The sequence below is a fragment of the Sarcophilus harrisii genome, chromosome 1 (assembly GCF_902635505.1).
Source record: "Sarcophilus harrisii chromosome 1, mSarHar1.11, whole genome shotgun sequence".
NCBI classification, from domain to species: domain Eukaryota; kingdom Metazoa; phylum Chordata; class Mammalia; order Dasyuromorphia; family Dasyuridae; genus Sarcophilus; species Sarcophilus harrisii.
The window spans coordinates 202,488,374-202,507,978 of record NC_045426.1 but is presented as its reverse complement, the minus strand read 5'-3'; the positions used below and the strand labels follow the sequence as shown (position 1 = coordinate 202,507,978).

General features: G+C 33.4%; 1 protein-coding gene across 3 annotated transcripts in view; it reads right to left on the bottom strand.

The window, feature by feature from the left end:
• PJA2 (praja ring finger ubiquitin ligase 2) overlaps nucleotides 1–19,605 on the bottom strand; it is a 127,678-nt gene that overhangs the window by 95,469 nt on the left and 12,604 nt on the right. For all 3 annotated transcript variants that reach the window (XM_031968653.1, XM_031968637.1, XM_031968645.1), the window contains exon 2: nucleotides 4,725–4,795. The gene's annotated coding sequence lies outside the window, so the exon portion shown is untranslated. The remainder of the gene's footprint in view (nucleotides 1–4,724; nucleotides 4,796–19,605) is intronic.

Sequence of the window (19,605 nt, the reverse complement as noted above, 5' to 3'; positions counted from 1 at the left end):
CCACATCTTCAAACCAGGGAATCTTTGAATGTATAATTGGCTTTTAAATTTGGAACCTAGAAATTCTTTTCAAATATCCTTCCTTTCAATGCTAAGAAATATGTTTTACTTCTGTATTTTTTAAATAGCACAGTAAGACTTTGAGATATTTAAAAGCTATAACTAGAGTTTGCCTCAGGGTAGGTAACTACCCTAGGATAAGAAATTTGCCTAAGGGTAGGAGAGTTTGAGAGTTTAAGAACCATTAAGAAATAGTTGTTTTCTACATGCAAGGCATAGGAGAAGAAAGATGTGGGAAGATAGTTGACAGGATGCTAAGAATAGAAGAGGTAATACTTGAGTCTTCTCCAGGCAGTATCTGGGAGAAAGAGGAGAGTAGGAGATAGCATTACTGATCCAGCTGAAGGACTGTCCTTTCTGGGGGGACAACTTTGCCTCCTTAATTATGGGAAGCTTATCTTTCTCCTAAAATTTTACCCTCCTACCTTTACAAACTTTCTCAAGACCAGTGAGGAATGAATGTAGGGAGCACAAAAATTAGGAGACTGAGTAGCAGGGCCAGGCTGAAAATGAACTAATTGCCCTCTCTATATAGGGGTAGGAAATACTCAACAAAGTAACATCTGCCGTAGTAGAGGGAGGTGGAGGCACTTCAATTATGACAAGGCAAAGAAGAGAGCAAGACCCAGAACCTTTCCCTACGGGGAGAAATGGGGTATGTTTTCCTGGGAATGTTTCTTCTTACTATATTCCAAAGTTAGGATAAGGTTTTTCCCAAAAATTCTTGCTCTCTTAAATTGCTTAAATTTGACTGATAGGTCATATTAGGGCCAGCTCTAAGCCTAGGTTATTGATTAACTGCTTATTAGATAATCTCAAAGATGCAAATAACCCTAGTATATGAAGTAATAAGCAAAAGGTCTTATGTTCATTATATCTATATTTAGTATGCTTTAGTACTCTGGAGTACATAGAATTCGAGACTCGGGCAATAAGCAAACTTTGCTACCTTTTTTGCTTTGTAAGAAACCACGCTGGTTGAAGAACAGACTCTATTCACCTCCTATGATTTTAGATGTCATGAGTCAGATTCTTTTCTTCCTTCTCTTTGTAAAAAAAAGCCCTCTAAGCCAATTATGATGCTTAAAAATCTCAAATAAAAAATCTAGAAACAGGTCTACATCGATCACTACCCTGGAATTCCTGTCACATTTCAGAAATGAGTTTTTCCTGCACAAAAGGGGAAAACTGTCATGTCACAAATGCAATGTCTGTTTTCTCCTGTTCCCATTCATAGCCACATAATCAGTCATTTGGAGCAGTCTTTGCTGGCAAATATAGGAGTAGAAAAACTTCCTTGAACTCACAATAGCTCTCAAACTATTATAGGAAATATCTCCAATGAAAATTAGGACAAGTGAAATTTAACACACAGAATACACAAAGAAAGAAAGACCAAAGGTCCTTTTCTCTACTTAACAGATTGATCTAAGTCCCTGAGTCAGAAGACCAGGTAGTATTGCTATGGTCAATGCTCTCACATATTCCTGTACCAAAGGAGACCATCATCCAAGTTCTGCCCCATAACATCTGCTTGTAGGATCAGATCAATCATACCGAACCATGCTAAATTAGATAATTATTGTCTATCAATTCTAATGACTTAACAGTTTATAAGGATTTCAACAATCAGTCCACATTTTTCCATATTTTTCTAAATTCACTAACTCCTCATTTCCTATACCATAACTATATTCTGTCTGACCTTATACTATATCTAGTTATTTTAAATAAGTCTAAAACAATATTAAGATGCTTGGCATGTAGTGTAATTTCCCTGCTTTTCTTTTTTGATTAAATATATTTATTTGACTTTATCTGAGATCAGTGATTACTAGCTCTGCTTTTTATTTTCATAACAGGTTCTACTCTTAATCACTATTATTGTGTGTATCTCTTATTTGCTATTTCTACTGACTCCTCTACTTTATTTCTACTCTCTACTTTCTCATGCTATTATTACTTAACCTTCCCTATTCCTCCAGGATCTCTCCTTTATCCTCTCCCTCTACTCTTTCCTTCCCTTTTATCCCATTCCCATTAATCTACACACTCTTCTATACCTCCCATCTTATTCCAGATATATTATATATTATATATATGTATTTATATATTATATATATATGTATTTATATACAGATATATTATAGTTCCCTCTGTTTCCACATTATTCCCAATGTAAAAGTAGAATTCCAGAACTACTAGTCTTCCCTCCATACCTAATTATTCTGTACTAATTCTTGCTTTCATGTAGAGGGCTAAAACTCTGAATCAGACAAGAGAAAACTTAAGGCTCCCTATTTGAGGTGAGACAATGGCTCTAATTAACATATATCTGCATGAGGGCTCTCCTCACCATCCATGCTTGCTGAATGTTTGGTAGTAGGCAAGGATTGGAGGGTGGAGGGATAGAAGTGAGAGGCACTTAGCTGCAGGACGAGGAAGAGAGAGGCTGGAGACTCCAGACTCCAAAATCCAGGATACATCTTTGGCAAGGTGCATGGCAGCTTGCCTGCCTCCTTCACTTCTCCCCCTAAAGACCAAGGACTTTGATTTATCCTGACTCTGGCTGACCCTGAGACCCTTCTAGGGAGCTAGCCCATACTTTAAACTTTCACACTTCATTCTTACAACTACTCTTTTTATCTTTTCATACATGGTTTTGCTTTTTTAGCTCTACTCCAATCTCTCACTCTATCCTAATCTTTCTTTTGAACTACCCAATTACTTATACTAATGACAATCTTAGACTTGTTTTATATTTCCATGCTTAAAATATAAAGTTTTCCTGATTGAGTCCCTTGAAATTAGTCTTTGATGTTTACTTTTTATATTTTTCTTAGATCTTATATATCGAATTTTCTATTAAGGGTTTTTTTGCAACAAAATTCTGAAACTCTGGCAATTCATTGACTATTCGTTTTTTTCATTCATTATTATGCTTAACTTTGCTGAGTGTGATATTTTGGGTCACAATCTTAGTTGTTTTGTTCTTCTATATATAGTGTTCCAAGATCTTCGGTCTTTTAATGCAGCTACTATACTAGAAGGTCTTACGTGATTATTCTCTTCTGTGTTTGAATTTTTTTTTCTTGCTACTTGTAAAATTTTCTCCTTGATCTGGGGGTTTCTGAATTTGTCTATAATGTTCCTGTAGATTTTCCACATAGGATCTCTTTCAGGTGGTGAGTGAGGGATTTTTTCTATTTCTATTTTCCCTTTTTGTTCTAACAGTTCAGGACAATTTTCTTCAAATTTCTTGTATGATTGTGTCAGAATTCTTTTTTTGATTACATCTCTCAATCCCACTAATTCCAGGGTTCACCACTTGCTATTGCAATGGAAGTAGCATATATGCGTTTACACCTCAGTGTCAAACTTACATCTCTTTGGATCTTCTCCGATTGTCCCGGGAGGACTACTGCTCTTCCCCAGCTCTTATTTGTATTTAATAAATTTATATTCATCCTGTATACAGTATAAACCTTGGGATTTTCTAACTTATTCCACCATCTTCCTGGAATACTCTGTTTCTATTTTTCCTTTTGATCATAGCTTTCAGGTAGCCCAATAATTCTTTTTTCCCCCTCAATGGTATTTTATTTTTCTAAATGCACATAAAGATAGTTTCCAACATTCATTTTTGTAAGATTTTGTCTTCCAAATTTTTCTCCCTCTCTCCCTTCCCTCCCTCTTTCCCCAAGATAAGCTGTCTGATATAGGTTAAATATGTACATTCCTTTTAAACATATTTCAATATTTGTCATATTATAGAAGAAAAATAAGACCAAAAGAGAAAAAGACCACTAGAAAGAAAAGGCAAATAAACAAACAAAAAAGATGAAAATATTGCACTTCAATGTACATTCAGTCTCCATAGTTTTCTCTCTGGATGTTGATGGCATTTTTCATCCCAAGTCTATTGGAATTGTCTTGAATCACTGCATTGCTGAGAAGAACCTAGTCTATCACAGTTGATCATCAGATAATCTTGCTGTTACTGATACAATATTCTTATGGTTCTGCTCACTTCACTTAGAATCAATTCATATAAATTTTTTAAAAATTAGCCTGAACATCATTTCTTTTAGAACAATAATGTTCCATTACTTTTGTATACCATTAAGTTATTCAGCCATTCTCATTAGTGGGAATCTATTCCATTTCCAGTTCCTTGTCACTACAAAAAGAACTGCACCATTGTAAAGAGAAAAAAATGAAATGAAAAAAAAATTTTTAAATTACAATGACCAAGAGTGTCCCCAGAGAAGAAGTTAGAAAATGTTACTTTCATTTAAAAAGTAAGGAACTACATGGCCTCCAATGTCTCACGTGCCATCAGATAAGAGTATGTGTGTTATACAATGGTTTTTCTTTTTCTCTTCTTAACTTTTTATAGGGTAATGAGGGAAGGATATATTCAGAAACAAACAAGATATAAAAACAACAAAAAAGACATTAATAAAACAAAATAAATTCAAGTTGGAGAATTTGTGGTCCTAAATATTTTGTAGTTAAACAAAATGCAGAGTGGCATCTTTTATTGTCTACACATCAGGGAACTGTTTGTCAAGATTTTGTATGCTAACAAATATGACTGGTGAAATCAACAAAAGATAAAGACCATAAATATTAGAGAACCTATGGCATTACATGTAACTTACCTTATAAGTATTGATGTTATGAAAGAGAGGGTCTTCTTGGTCCTGCTGGGTCTTCTTATATCTAAATGTACCTGGGAAGAAGTTAAAATTTTAGATCAAATTCTCTTCTGTAAAGTGATAATATTACAACTTTGATATGTCTAGAATTGTAAGTTCAGATTCAACAAGTTATTTATCTCTTTTTACTCTGCCTATAATTATATAGGCTATTTCACCAAAGTAGTGCTTTCTTTGTTGTGGCCACATGATCCAAAGAGTAAAATTTAGCCACAGGGCCATTGTTGAAAAATACATAATTCAAAATACCTTTAAAATCTATAACTGAAATTTTCTTATAAAGTAAAGAGTAGAGAAACACATCCTTTCAATATTTCCCCTCCCCCAATAGGCCATATCCAATCATAGTAGCATAGTGTAATAGAGTAATGAACTTTTAATCAGTAAATCTGAATTTAAGTCCAGGATCGTCCACTTTAATTAGCCACATTACAACCAGCAAATCAGAATCTTGGAGGCTATTTCCTTATCATAACATTTGTATAATCTAGTTCATAAGATTGTTGTGAAGAAAAGGCTTCAAAAACAATTTAAAATGAACTATATTGTATGAACTACTTGATATTAACACCCAGTGACTTCCCAGCAAATTTTAACTTTTACAAACTGCTTCCTAATTTCTTTTGGATAATTTTATAAATCCAAACTGGCAGGACAAAAACTTTAAATCAGATTTAAATAAGAATTTTTGATACCACAATTTAAATCTTAAATGTAAAGAATCATCTTTTTTTTCTTCTCAACTTATATTATAGCAAATAATGGATAAGAAAAATGCTCATCTACCACCTGACATTTACTCAAAATTCAGAATCTGCCACCTGACATATTTCCTCAAACTTAATTTTGATTTACTTCAATTTTAAATAAATGTCTGAATGGATTTTAAAAGCCCTTTGAGTATAAATCATACCTAAACAAAAATCCCTTTTCCAACAAATAATCTTTATATGAAGACCTCTAGAGAGGGGGCATCTACTATTTCCTAAGGTGATTCATTCCCTACTTTATGATAGCTCTGCTTGTTAGGAAAATTAACAATTGTTCCTTAAAGCAAGCCTAAAATGAATGATCTCTTTTACTTCTACCTATTGCTGTTCTGTCTAATGGGGCAAAACAAAATAAAACTAATCCCTCTGCTATACTGCAATTCTTCACACACTTTAAGTCAAACTATCATGTTCACTCACAACATCTCTTATCAAAGCTAAGCAACCATGGGTTCTTTCAAGTAATCTTCATATGGAGTACTCCCAGGCTCCTTCACTGACCTGGCTGCCCAACCTGTCACTGTTAATCTTAAAAGTTCCTAGAACTTAGCACAATATTTCAGATGTATCATAGTGGCAAAGTACAGATAAAGCTATAAACTCCATACTCCTGGATATTATGCCTCTCAATTCAGTCCAAGATTATATTATATATGTATGTGTGTACACACACACACACACACACACACAAATTGAGCTTGTAGTTCACTAAAAACACTAGACCTTTTACTGACAAAGTACTGTCTGGCCATATCTTCCTTCTCCATATTGTAAAATTAGACATCAGAGAAGTCCAATATTGTAATTTATTAAGACCCTTGAGGATTTTTATTCTTTTATCCAATCTGTTAACTGCCCAGATCTTTTATTATTTTTATCAACAATAATGGAAGAGTAAATGCTGGACTAAGCATTTCCTGACACACCATGATAGAGATCCTTTTGAAGATGATAACAGGTTATTAACTTACCTTTAAAAAAAGGTTTTAAGAATGGTTTTCTTTGCAAAACAGGTTAAAAATCTGATCTCTATTAATGTAGTACAAAGGAATATAAATGTGTAACCCCAAGACCCACAAGTGATGAAAGCTAGTGGTGGACAAAGGTAATGTCCTCCCATGTCTAGGACCATCCACTGTTCTCTTTTGTTCTAAGATCAGACTGCATGATCTAAGTGTTCACACCTATTTCAATATCTCCTACAAATTATGTTCATCCCTAAATCAATAGGAAATCTGAAATTATATTTTTGTCATCGTGCACGAATCCTCTAGTATTCAGGATCCTTAAGAGTTTTTTGTACAGTTTATAGGCTGCCAAAAAACCTACAAAGCTACAGCCTTTGCATTTGTCTGTTATTTTATCCACATAACCTTGGGAAAAACAATTTTTCCATATGTCTGAAGGTCTTGTTTAATGATGTCTGGTTGTAGTCTTTGGATGAAGTTTCACTCAGATGATCACTTTCTGCTACAGTCACTAATGGTGCCATTTGCTAAAATACTGGCATCAACATCAGTCATTCTTTTTGAAGAAGTAATGGTATTTTAAAGCACTAAAACCAACTCTTCCGTTATTTTTATGATAATCAAAAGAAGACATTGATAGAAGTATTTTCTCTAAATGTTAGGGAATAGAAAAGGAGTATAAGAAAATGAAGAAAGAGAAAAGGGAGTCAAAATTTGTGCAGAATTTCATTTTTGAGAACATCGGGGCTAAAAGACTGTCAAATTTTAGCCTTCTGTGAAATCCACTTTCCCAAAATCTATGTTATGATATGTGTTAGCTTTTGCCTGGTTATCTTGTACTGTATCACAAATTCAAAAATAAAAGGATTAGTTGTCCTCAAGGTCCCCCTACTCCAACAACCAGTTCCTACTTGAGGATGAAAATCAAAGCCAGAGAATCAGAATCTCCTTTTCAAGGGTGAAACTCAGAGCAAATATAGCAGTTCACCTCATGGCTCATGTATTTTTGAAAAAATTTATAACCCAAATTAATAAATTAAATTTACATATTAGAATTTCCTCATCTTGGGGCAGAGAGGACTCCAACAGGTATGTTGTTGTTTCTCCTCTGTGTTTTTTTGTTTTTGTTTTTTGCTGAGGCAATTGGGTTAAGTGACTTGCCCAGGGTCACATGGCTAGGAAGTATTAAGTGTCTGAGGCCAAATTTGAACTCAGGTCCTCCTGACTTCAGGGCTAGTGCTCTATCCATTGCACCACCTAGCTACCCCTTCTCCCCTGTTCTTAAAGATCAATGACATCATGAATATGCTGTCTTGACTTAACTGTGAACTAATATAAGTGAGGAAGAGCTGCACTAAGTTATCAATCTCACTTTCTCCTTCAGTCACCAAAGTCCAGTGGCAAGACAAAGCTCAAGATCACTAGTGATGAACAACAGTACAGTAGGTAACCTTGGTTTTTCTAAACTAAGGTCTTTCCCAGGTCTCCATCTGACTAAGGTCTTGGCAAGAGATGAGATAAAAGATGACTCAATTTATCATCACAAAGATATCAACCTGGAAGGGGAAGACTCAGAATTTTGATCCAGAACAGAAAACAAGTGCTATTTACATTCATTCTAAGACATCAAAACCTAAACAATGGCCTCAAAGGATTAAGATGGGGCTCCTATTGATCTGTTTTGTCAGTTTTTATTTTTTAATTTGCTCAACAGGGCAAGGAAAGACATAATGGGAGGGACAGATGAATTTTTAAAAATACTTGTACCTTGAAAGAATTTTTAAAAAAATAAATCACTGATATATAGTATATAGCTTGACAAACATAAACTATTTTCTTTCTCTCTATTCCTACAAGTTTTGATTAAATATGAGACCTAGTCAAATATATTCTTACTAACTCTTATTAATTGTACTCTCTCTTTTGTCTTTCATTCCTATCTTTTTAGTCAGGGTCCAAAAATTCAATCCCATTCTTAGACACTATCTACAAAATCCGCTCTTCCATTTTTAAATCTCTATGTTTTTTCTGAAATCCTTATATTCAACTGGCAGCAATGTTAAACATAAAATCTTGAATTTCTTACTCAAGACTTTATAAACTTTGGCGATGATATGAAATATCCAAGTTCCCAATACCTATGTTTATTTTAAGTGTTCTAATTCTTTTCCTGCAATATATACTCATAGCAGACATATTAAAATTATCAGGCAAATGAAATTTCTATCTTCACATTAGTTTTTTTTTTTTTTTTTTACTTTATAAAGTTATCTTATTGTCACCCTTTAAATAATCGTAATATCCAAACTGGTTTAATTTTCTCTTTTGTCAAATGTTATGTGAGCTCTTCAATGCTAGAGTTCAGCAATATAAGAGTTACTTCCATTCCAGGGGCAAAATCACCTTTAAGGGTAAAGAAGATTGTGGGGGTATCAAAGAGAAAGTCCATGAGAGTCAGGAGGATAGCCTAGAGAAGAATAAAAACATGCCTGGTCTGATGTATCCATGTGCTTTAAAAAATGACATGGACTGCTTTGGCAGTCTGGTGAAATCTATGGATGGCTTCTCAGAATAATGTTTTGAAATTTATAAATTGAAATACATAGAATTAGAAGGGAAACAAATTATACCAAAATGCATGTCTTACAATATTTTTTAAAAACAATGTTCATAGCCTTCAAGTTAACAATGTGTGAATCAGATGACTTTTAAGGTCTCTTCTACCTCTAAATTATTTCCTAAAAATGAGCACATTAATGGTACAACCAAAAAGAAAAAAAAGAATGGTTGAAATGAAACTAATATAGTATGGAAACAAGAAAATAAAATAAAAATAAAAGAAGGAACTTTTTAAATAGAAAAAATAAAAATTAATTTCAGGCTTATACTTGTTATTAATTGTATTTTTATAAGGTAATGAAAATGAAATGCAATGAAAATATAAAGTATAAATAAAAAACTCAATAATTAGAAATCTCTTACTTTTGTCATTTCTATTATTACTTATATAAACAATGAACCAAAGGAAAATTGTTTCAAAAGTCTATATAAAATTCCTCTAAAAATTTCTGTAAATGATAATAACCAATAACTTAACATTCTAAAACTGCTCTTCCTTGGACGTCTTGCAAATCAAAAATCTATCAGGGTAAAATCTGAGTGACAAAAAGCACAGGTTTTCTAATTTATGCCACCAATTCTTAAAGAAATATGAAATATAAAACTGTGTTTCATATAACCTAGATGATTTTCATAATTTTTCAAGCCAAAATGAAAAACTGAATTCCCATCATCAATTGCCTGAAAAATATCTGATCTTGCTGGTACCAGAGCTTTTTAATTAGCTAGTAGTAAAATTTCATGGAAGTATGTTTATGCTACTCTATCACTTTTGAACTGGTTCAGAGATTTCCTTTTGTTAAAATAATTATCAAAATTTCAAAGTTCACTGAGAATCATATCAACAAAGAAAGTAATTAATTTCCTTTCAATAATATTATCAAAATGTTGGTAGAAGAATGTTTGCTTTAGGTAACCAATTAAAAAGTAAACATTCACCAAAGTTTTCTATCATTCTGAAAGTGGGGGGAAAAAACAGCACCAGAAATAGTAAGATCAATCATAGTAATTAGAACAGTAGAATAAATACGATAGTAATTTTAATACTAAATATTAATATGTACATAACATCAAAAAGTATAAAACAACATTAGATATTAACAACAGGATTTATGTCTAGCTGCAAAAACATGTTAATTACCAATGCATATTTTTCACCATGGCTCCTAATTCTCCTGTGTCTTCAATAGTTAGTCTAGGTCAAACAACTCTGGTTCTCATATGAACTAATTGACCACCCTCTTCTCTTATACACGGTTTCCTTTCTGAGTATGTTATCATACAGCTCTTCTCTCTTAGTTCTTATCTACTTATTTGGCCACTCCTTCAGTATCCTTTGATAGAGCATTATCCATATTTCACCCATTAAATGAAAGTATACTCATAGCTTGATCTTTTTTTTTTTTCTTTCATTATACGTACTATCCTTGTTGACCTCTTCAACTTCAGGTTTCAATTATCACATATTATAGCTCTAATCTCTTTCCAAAATGCCAAACCTCATTAACAATTGTTTATTGGACATTTTAAACATATATCTTGAAGATATTTCAAATTCAGGCTTCAGTTTGGCCTCCATTCAATCTCTTGGGTCTGAGCTTTTAGATGGCTGTCTACCTTGCCTGGAATTTTTTCCCTCCTATTTTCCTAATTGCTCTTAATTTCAGTATCTTATCTCTCTTAATTATTTCCTATTTATTCTGTACATAGTTCGTTTGTACATCTGTTTCTTGTTTTCTCCTCTGTTCAATTGTGAGTTCCTTGAGGGTAAAGATTGTCTTGACTTCAGTATTCCTAGGAGTTGGTATGCTGACATTCTACTTAATATGTTTATTAACTGACTTTTCCCTCTCTCAAAACTATCCTTTTTCCAATCCATTCTTTATACAACTGCCAAAATGACAGTACTAAAGCCCAACTGTGACTCTCATACTTGCTCAAGAAAATTCCAGTACTCCTAATTGCTCCATGATTACATACAAACTCTTAGCTCTTTATTTAAAAGCCTGTCTTAGTCTGACAGCCAACCTTTTCCAGACTTATTGCCTCCAACTTCCACTTTACAAACTATTAACTGGCTGATGATATTCTTCACACAAGGTATTCCCATCTTTCATTCTGGTACTGATTATCCCAGCCCCATCTCCCAGGCCCAGAATAATTCCCTCCAACCTATGCCTCTTAGAATCCTTAACATAATTCCTAATTCAGTTCAAGAGCCACATCCTGTAGGAGGCCTATCCTCTTCTAAATTAAAGCATGTTTCTCCAAAATTATTTTATATTTATTTTGTATATATTTATATGTGCACTCACTATTTTCCTCAAGAGAATATAAGCTACTTACAGGCAAAGATTGTTTCTTTTTTGTATTTGTATTTCTAGAATCTAGCAGGCTTACCCAGCTTATATAAGGTACTCAATGATTGAAATTTCCTCTACCAATGAAGATCAGGAAACATTCTGCTATTTATCTTCTTAGAGAAGTACCCTGAATATCTGACCTCTCTAGGGTGACACAATTAATACATATCAGATTTGGAATTGAATAATGGTAATCCAGATTCCTGATAACTCCTATTTCCTGTGTTTATCTTCCATAAAGTCCAAATGGAAGAGGGAAATCTCTACAAAGTAGTGAGGTCCTACAGTACTCCTGTTTGAAGATATAATAGTTATACCAAGCTCTGTTAACATTTCAGGGGCTCCACTGGGATTCACAGCCCTTTAAAAGACAATGATACACACACACACACACACACACACAAAGAGAGAGAGAGAGACAGAGACAGAGACAGAGAGAGAGACAGAAACAGAGACAGAGAAAGAGAGAGAGAAAATAGTGACACTATAAAAAACATTTGAATGGGCAGTACACTGAGTACTGACCCTATCACAGAATGCATTTTAAAAACTTCACATTGCTTTTGATTATTTCTTGCAACTTGTTCAAAAAGCTTTTTTTTAATGAAATCAATTTTGTCAGAGATACTACTACATGTCTGAAAATCTCATAACATCATCACATAAAAACAATCAAAATCACAAGTGATCCAAATACAACTGGAAAGATGAATATTAAAGCATAACATCAATAGAAATTTCTACTTGGAAAGAAATGGAGAAGGCAACATTAAACATATGTGTGACCATAAAAAGGTAAAACAAGAGTGACAAACCACAGATGTCCCAAGTTATCCAATGAAACATTTAAAGAATATTCATTGGGTTGGATAGCTCTTTCAAGGATTTATTAAAGAAAATGCATAAGAATCACACAGGTTGAGATGGCATGGATAAGTCTGTAAATTGTACCAATAAAGGATATGCCCTATCATGAGACTTATTCAAGAACATTCCAAGGATTTGTTATTTCACCTTTGTAAGTACTCTCCTTGATAAAGAGCACATCCCCTTGTAAGTACTCTCCTTGATACAGAGCACATTCCCTCTGAATTTGTAAGCAGTGATATATCCTAAAATTTCAAAATAATGATTAAAGTGGCAATGAATGCCTGACCTTATGTAGCCTGTTCCTTGAAAAACAGGCATGCATCACTTGATCCTTCTTTAAAGTTTCATACCTGAAACTTCTAAAGCTAGAAGAACTTGCACTTTGTTGGCAAAATCTTTCAAGAACACAGGATCACTTCAAGGTCATGAAAAATCATAGTACAGTATAACTAATATATGGATAAAAGTGTTTTTAAATGTTCAAGTACTCAAGTAAAATGCTAACCTCATGATTAAGGTTAAATTCTGAGTGTCCCAGACAAAATTAGAAAACCCTTTCCTACCTTTCTAGAAGCTTTCTTTCTTTTCAGGGCCTTAATTTTGAGACTCACATATACCATGAGGCTGATACTTAATTTAGAGGTAGTTACTTTTAAAAATTAAAGCTGGTTCTCCATTTATGACAAACTCTTAGGAAACCATGCTTTTAAGAAACCATGTTTTGTAAAAGTCACTTAAAAATCCTTATTTAACTGATAAAATCTCACAGAACAGGTAGTCAAATGAATTTAGACATGTATAGTTGAAACAATAATATGATTCCTGAACTCAATTACAATATATCAATATTTTGTGTGTATCTGTGTGTATATATATATATATATATATATATATATATAGGCATATATAGATATATAATATTTTGCACAAAAATGACTCAATCACAGTTAAAAAGATAGAGAACAGAGGTTCATCTGTACAAGACTATGCAGTCAAAATTACAATTAGCAACTAATAAGTCCTTAATATGTGGCAAGCAGTATGCTAAGTGCTAAAAATACAAAACAAGGCAAAAAAAAAAACAGGATCTGCTCTCAAGGAGTTCAGAGTCACAACATGCAAATAAAGTGCACAAACTAAACATGTACAGGATTTTTAGAGATAATTAGAAAAAGCAGATTAAGAATAGAGAAACTTGGAGAAGACTTCTCATAGAAAGCTGAGACGTAGGGGAAAAAAGTCAGGGAAGCTGGGAGGCAGAAATGGAGAGGAAAAGAATTCTAGGCACAAGCAGTAGAAAATACTATAGTCAGGAGAGGGGAGGTCATGTGTGTGGAATAGCAAAGAAGGCAGTCACTGGATTGGCAGAGTACACAGAGCAGGAAAAACTGAAACAGCCATTATTTTAATGTTTTTCTCAAGACAAGACTGGGAGTTAAAGGGATTCCTGCCCAGAAATGCCTACTTGAGCAACAGGTCAAAATGGTAAAAGCTGTAATAAGGATAGGAAGGAATAGGTTTAAGTGATTTTGTGAATTAAGGGATTTCCTGCGTGAATAAACTCCCTACATAACTTAATTTCTCAATGTTCTAGTCTTCAGGAGCTTTGTTCTCTTAGTTGGTGACTAGTCAAGGTCCATCATTTATCACAAGGAGTCTCAGCAAAATTTACTCCACTCCCATCTTGACTCAATGTGCAGATTTCTCCACTTCTCTCTTGACATCTAATACCTCTTCCCCCCACTTTCATTTCTCTTTTATGTACTGTCTTACCTATTAAAATGTAAGTTCCTTGAGGGAAGAACTGCCTTGTATTTGTATTTGTAACCCAAATGCTTAGCAGTATCTGATACAAAATAAGCACTTAGTAAATATTTTATCTATCTCCAAGTTGTGTGGTGACTAGAGTGTAGGAACTCAAGTCAGGAAGAACTTAGTTCTTTTCAGACTTTAGTAACTGAGTCATCCTGCAAAAAACACTTGACTTCTGTACTTCAGGATCCTCATCTATAAAATGGGAATTAGAGTGGCACAATCTTCCCAGGGTTGTTTATGAGGACAAAATGAGATAATGTATGTAAAGTGTTTTGGAAACATTAAAGTACTATATAAATATTGGCTATTATATCAATGTACCTACCAATATAAGAACACTCTTCTCTGCAATTTAGAGCTTTTTAGACCACTACAAGTTTGCCTAGGGTCACATGGAAAATATGTGTTACACTCAAGATTTTTAAACCAATTTTTCTGACTGGCTCTTTCTCCATTATGCCACTGACAACTTTTATTAGAGATACTACAAATGAAAATATTCAGATATGGCAATAAGAGGCCAAAGGTCAAATTTAAAAGAGCAATTTCAGTAACAGAATGATGTTAGAGACTGAATGAGTAGTAAGTGGCATTAATTACTCTTTCCAGAAGTTTAGCAATAAAGGGAAATAACAACATAAAATTACAGTTTAGGAGAAGGTAATTTTTTTCTTGAAGCAGTTGGGGTTAAGTGATTTGTCCAGGGTCACACAACTAGGAAGTGTTAAGTATCTGAGATCACATTTGAACTCAGGTCCCCCTGACTTCAGGGCTGGCGTTCTATCCACTGTCCCACTAGCTGCCCCCGGGGAAGGTAATTTTAAAGACAGAAGGGATCTGAACATGTTTGTAGGCAATAGGAAAGGAAATAGTATTCAATCAGTTTTCATCATTCATGGTAGTTATATTCTATAAAGCTAACTGTGAACATTGAATAAAAAAATTCTAAGCCATTATTGCTAGGGGAAATAAGGGACTAGATTCTTTTGAGCCTCTGGTGATGTTTTATGTGTGTTTCTGTGTAAAAATTCCTTATTTAATACAATGTTTGTATTAATTATATGTAATAATATTTTATTAATTATATGTAATACTTCTTTATAATAAAGCAATTTCAATTATAGCATTTTTTGTTAACATAGCCAATTATGCTATGATTGAATTCTTTAACTCTTTCAGTTATACATACACATATGTACACAATAAATGTACTCACACACAGCAAAAACATAGAATTCCATTCTATTGTATCCACTGTGAGAGAGACAATTCTTAGCGTTTTAGCCCAACATTGCTGTCATTGTCACCGCTGATTCCAATGCCTTTTTCTATATCAGCTTTGTCCAGGTCTTCATTGATGAGTTCTACTGCTTTCTCTACCAAAATCTCTTGCATGTCTTCTTGCTCCATATCATCATAGCCTACTCCCCCCTCATTACCAAGAAATCTGCATTATGTTTTTGACAGTGTTTTTTTTTTTTTATGTTTTTCATAACAGCATGGGAAATTTTTCACAGTCCAAATATTTTTCTAACAATAATTAGTAGCCTTAATGTTGCTCCAAATTATGCCAATATAATCAATAATATTGTGTACAGTAATGACTTCCAGTGGTTTTCCTGTTGGTGTCAAGAGCCTTCCTCTGTAATGGGGCTTGAAAATTTTTTATCATTACCTGATCTAAGTTCTATATGAGCAATGTAATGTTTGGGGGCATGAAAAGAATATGTTAGGATATTCATTTTCAAGCTCTTCACAACAATGCACTGGGGAATTATCCAAAATTAATAAAACCTTGATGCTAAGTATTTTGTTCTAGAAGAGTTTAGCGTCTGCGATGAAGCAATTATAGAAACAATTCCAGAATATACTGATAATCCACATTTTATTGTTCCACCTCCAATGGACTAGCACACAGTTTGGTTTTGTAGGTACTTCCAGATGTGGGGCTCTGTACACTATTACGGGTTTGCACTATAAGTTACCATTGGCATTGGCAAACAATAGAAAGACTGCATGATCTTTGATTTAAAGCCAGGGAGTTTACATGATATTGGTTTTTTGCCAAGGTCTTTGTATAACAAAGAAGTCTCATAAAAAACAGTTCTTCTATATAACCTCTTGTAGGAATAACAAGAAATATTTTTAAAAATTCGTTAACAATTTCCTGATCTGCAAGAAACTGCTTCATCTGCAAGTTTAACATCTTTCATGCTGTATAGTTTGGGAGTCAACCAGCACTAATCAAAAAGGATTTAATTTTTCCTCACCCAGGGTAACATGATGTAAATGTCTTTGGATTTCAACCTCATAACAAAGTCATCTGCTAAGCATTTAAAAATTACTATTACCAGTTATCATCTTATGAATCCACAAATTTAACCATTTTTCTATCTTTTCCATAGCTTCATCATGTATTATAACACTTTCTAGAGTGGCCTCATATATAGATAAGTGAATTTCTTTTTTCTTTTTCTGGATGTACAATATTGTTATTTCATTAACTCTGAAATCAGAGATGACAGCACTATAACTCAAGCCTAAATATTTATCTCACACACATATTTTCTCTATAAGTATATTGCAGTCTTCTTGGATTTAGGAATAGTAGAAGTATTTCAGCACTATTCTTGGTAAAAATCAGCAATAAAAACTAAGAAAATGTTAAAAAAAAAAAAAAAGACCATAAAAGGATATTTTCTCCTTACCACTTCTGTACACATCAGAAAATGACTACAAAAGCACCATGAGTATTGATTTAGAGGTGACAAATAAATTTTAGTGAGTAGGTGAATTTATAAATATGAAATCCAAAAATAATGGGTTTAATTATCTAAAAACACTGAAGATGAAGTAGGAGCTGGTAACCAAAATGAAGATACTGAGGGAAAAAATAGGATCAAGAGAAAAATTCCAACAAGATAAAGTGGCCACTTAATACTATATTTAAAAAAGAGAAGATGGGTGAAAACAGTGTGAGGTGTGGAAGATAAGAAAGGAAGTAGTTCACAATGAATGGTCTTAAAAAGTGAAATAATCTACAGAAAAAGAGAATTAAACATAAAATTTTGGGTTGAAGGAAAAGTTGTGAAAGGCCTTTATAGAGAATGTGATATAAAATCAATAAGATAAATAAAAGGAATATTAAAAATATCAACATAAAAATGAGGAGAGATAAGTAAGACAGCTTTCATAACTGTGAATAAGGGAAATTCTTAACAAAATGAGAAACAGAAGTATGCATAAAAGATAAAACACAATTTCAAATATATGAGATAAAACATATTTCTTCTTCTTCTTTTTTTTTTTTTTTTTTTTGCTGAGGCATTTGTGGTTCAATGGGTTGTACAGGGTCATACAGCTAGGAAGTGTTAAGTGTCTGAGACCAGATTTGACCTTAGGTCCCCCTGACTTCAGAGCTGGTGCTCTATCCACTGCCCCACATAGCTGTCCCAGATAAAACATATTTCAAAAGATAAAAATACATTTCAAGATTACCTTTTATAGTTAAAGGAGTCCTACCCAAATTACTTTTATGCTACATATACAGTTTTGATACCTAAAGATAGGAGAACAAAAACAAAGAAAGAAAATTACAGGCCATTTCCCCTAATAACTATCAATAGAAAAATTTTAAATATATTAGCAGGGAGATTACAGCAATTTATCACAAAGATCATATACAATGACCAGGTGGAATTTGTAGCAGAATGCAAGTCTGGTTTAATATTAAGAAAAGTATAAACAAACAACAAAAAAAAAATCATATGACTGTACTAATTTTCGGTAATGTCCAACTATTTATGATGTCATTTGGAGTTTTCTTGGCAAATACACTGGAATAGTTTGCCATTTCCTTTTCCAGTTCATTTTAAGATGAAAAAACAGAAGCAAGCAAAACTAAATGACTAGTCCAGGGTCAGACAGCTAGTTGTTATTTGCAATTTATCCTTCATTTTTGAAGAGGACCATGACATCAAGGTGATGACACTATGCCATGCAAGTGAACTGAATGACCAAAACTTATATTTCTTAGGGCAGAGTACCCACAGGTAAGGGTATTCAACTAGTTGAATACTTGTTTGAGGTTAGATCTTAACTTGGGAAGATGAATCTTCCCAACTCCAGGCCTGGTATTCTGTCCATTGTGTCACCTAACTGTCCTGATTATATCAATGGACCCAATAAAAGCTTTTTGACAAAATACAATATTAATTCCTATTAAAAATACTAGAAAATGTGGGACTAAGTGGAACTTTTCTAAAGATAATAAGTAGTAATGATCTAGAAAAAATAACAACAAAATTCATATGGAATAATAAAAGGTTGAGAATCTCAAAAGAATTAATGAAAAAAAAAAAATCAAATGAAGGTGGCCTAGCTGTACCTGATCTAAAACTATATTATAAAGCAGCAGTCACCAAAACCATTTGATATTGGCTAAGAAATAGATTAGTTGATCAGTGGAACAGGTTAGGTTCACAAGACAGAATAGTCAACTATAGCAATCTAGTGTTTGACAAACCCAAAGATGCTAACTTCTGGGATAAGAATTCATTATTTGACAAAAACTGCTGGGATAACTGGAAATTAGTATGGCAGAAATTAGGCATGGACCCACAACTTAACACCGTATACCAAGATAAAATCAAAATGGGTCCATGATTTAGACATAAAGAACAAGATTATAAATAAATTGGAGGAACATAGGATAGTTTATCTCTCAGACTTGTGCAGGAGGAAGAAATTTGTGACCAAAGATGAACTAGAGACCATTATTGATCACAAAATAGAAAATTTTGATTACATCAAATTAAAAAGCTTCTGTACAAACAAAACTAATGCAAACAAAATTAGAAGGGAAGCAACAAACTGGGAAAATATCTTCACAGTTAAAGGTTCTGATAAAGGCCTCATTTCCAAAATATATAGAGAACTGACTCTAATTTATAAGAAACCAAGCCATTCTCCAATTGATAAATGGTCAAAGGATATGAACAGACAATTTTCAGATGATGAAATTGAAATTATTACCACTCATATGAAAGTGTTCCAAATCATTATTAATCAGAGAAATGCAAATTAAGACAACTCTGAGATACCACTACACACCTGTCAGACTGGCTAAGATGAAAGGAAAAAAATAATGATGATTGTTGGAGGGGATGCGAGAAAACTGGGACACTGATACATTGTTGGTGGAGCTGTGAACGAATCCAACCATTCTGGAGAGCAATCTGGAATTATGCCCAAAAAGTTATCAAACTGTGCATACCCTTTGACCCAACAGTGCTACTACTGGACTTATACCCCAAGGAGATACTAAAGAAGGGAAAGGGACCTGTATGTGCCAAAATGTTTGTGGCAGCCCTGTTTGTAGTGGCTAGAAACTAGAAAAAATGGATGCCCATCAATTGGA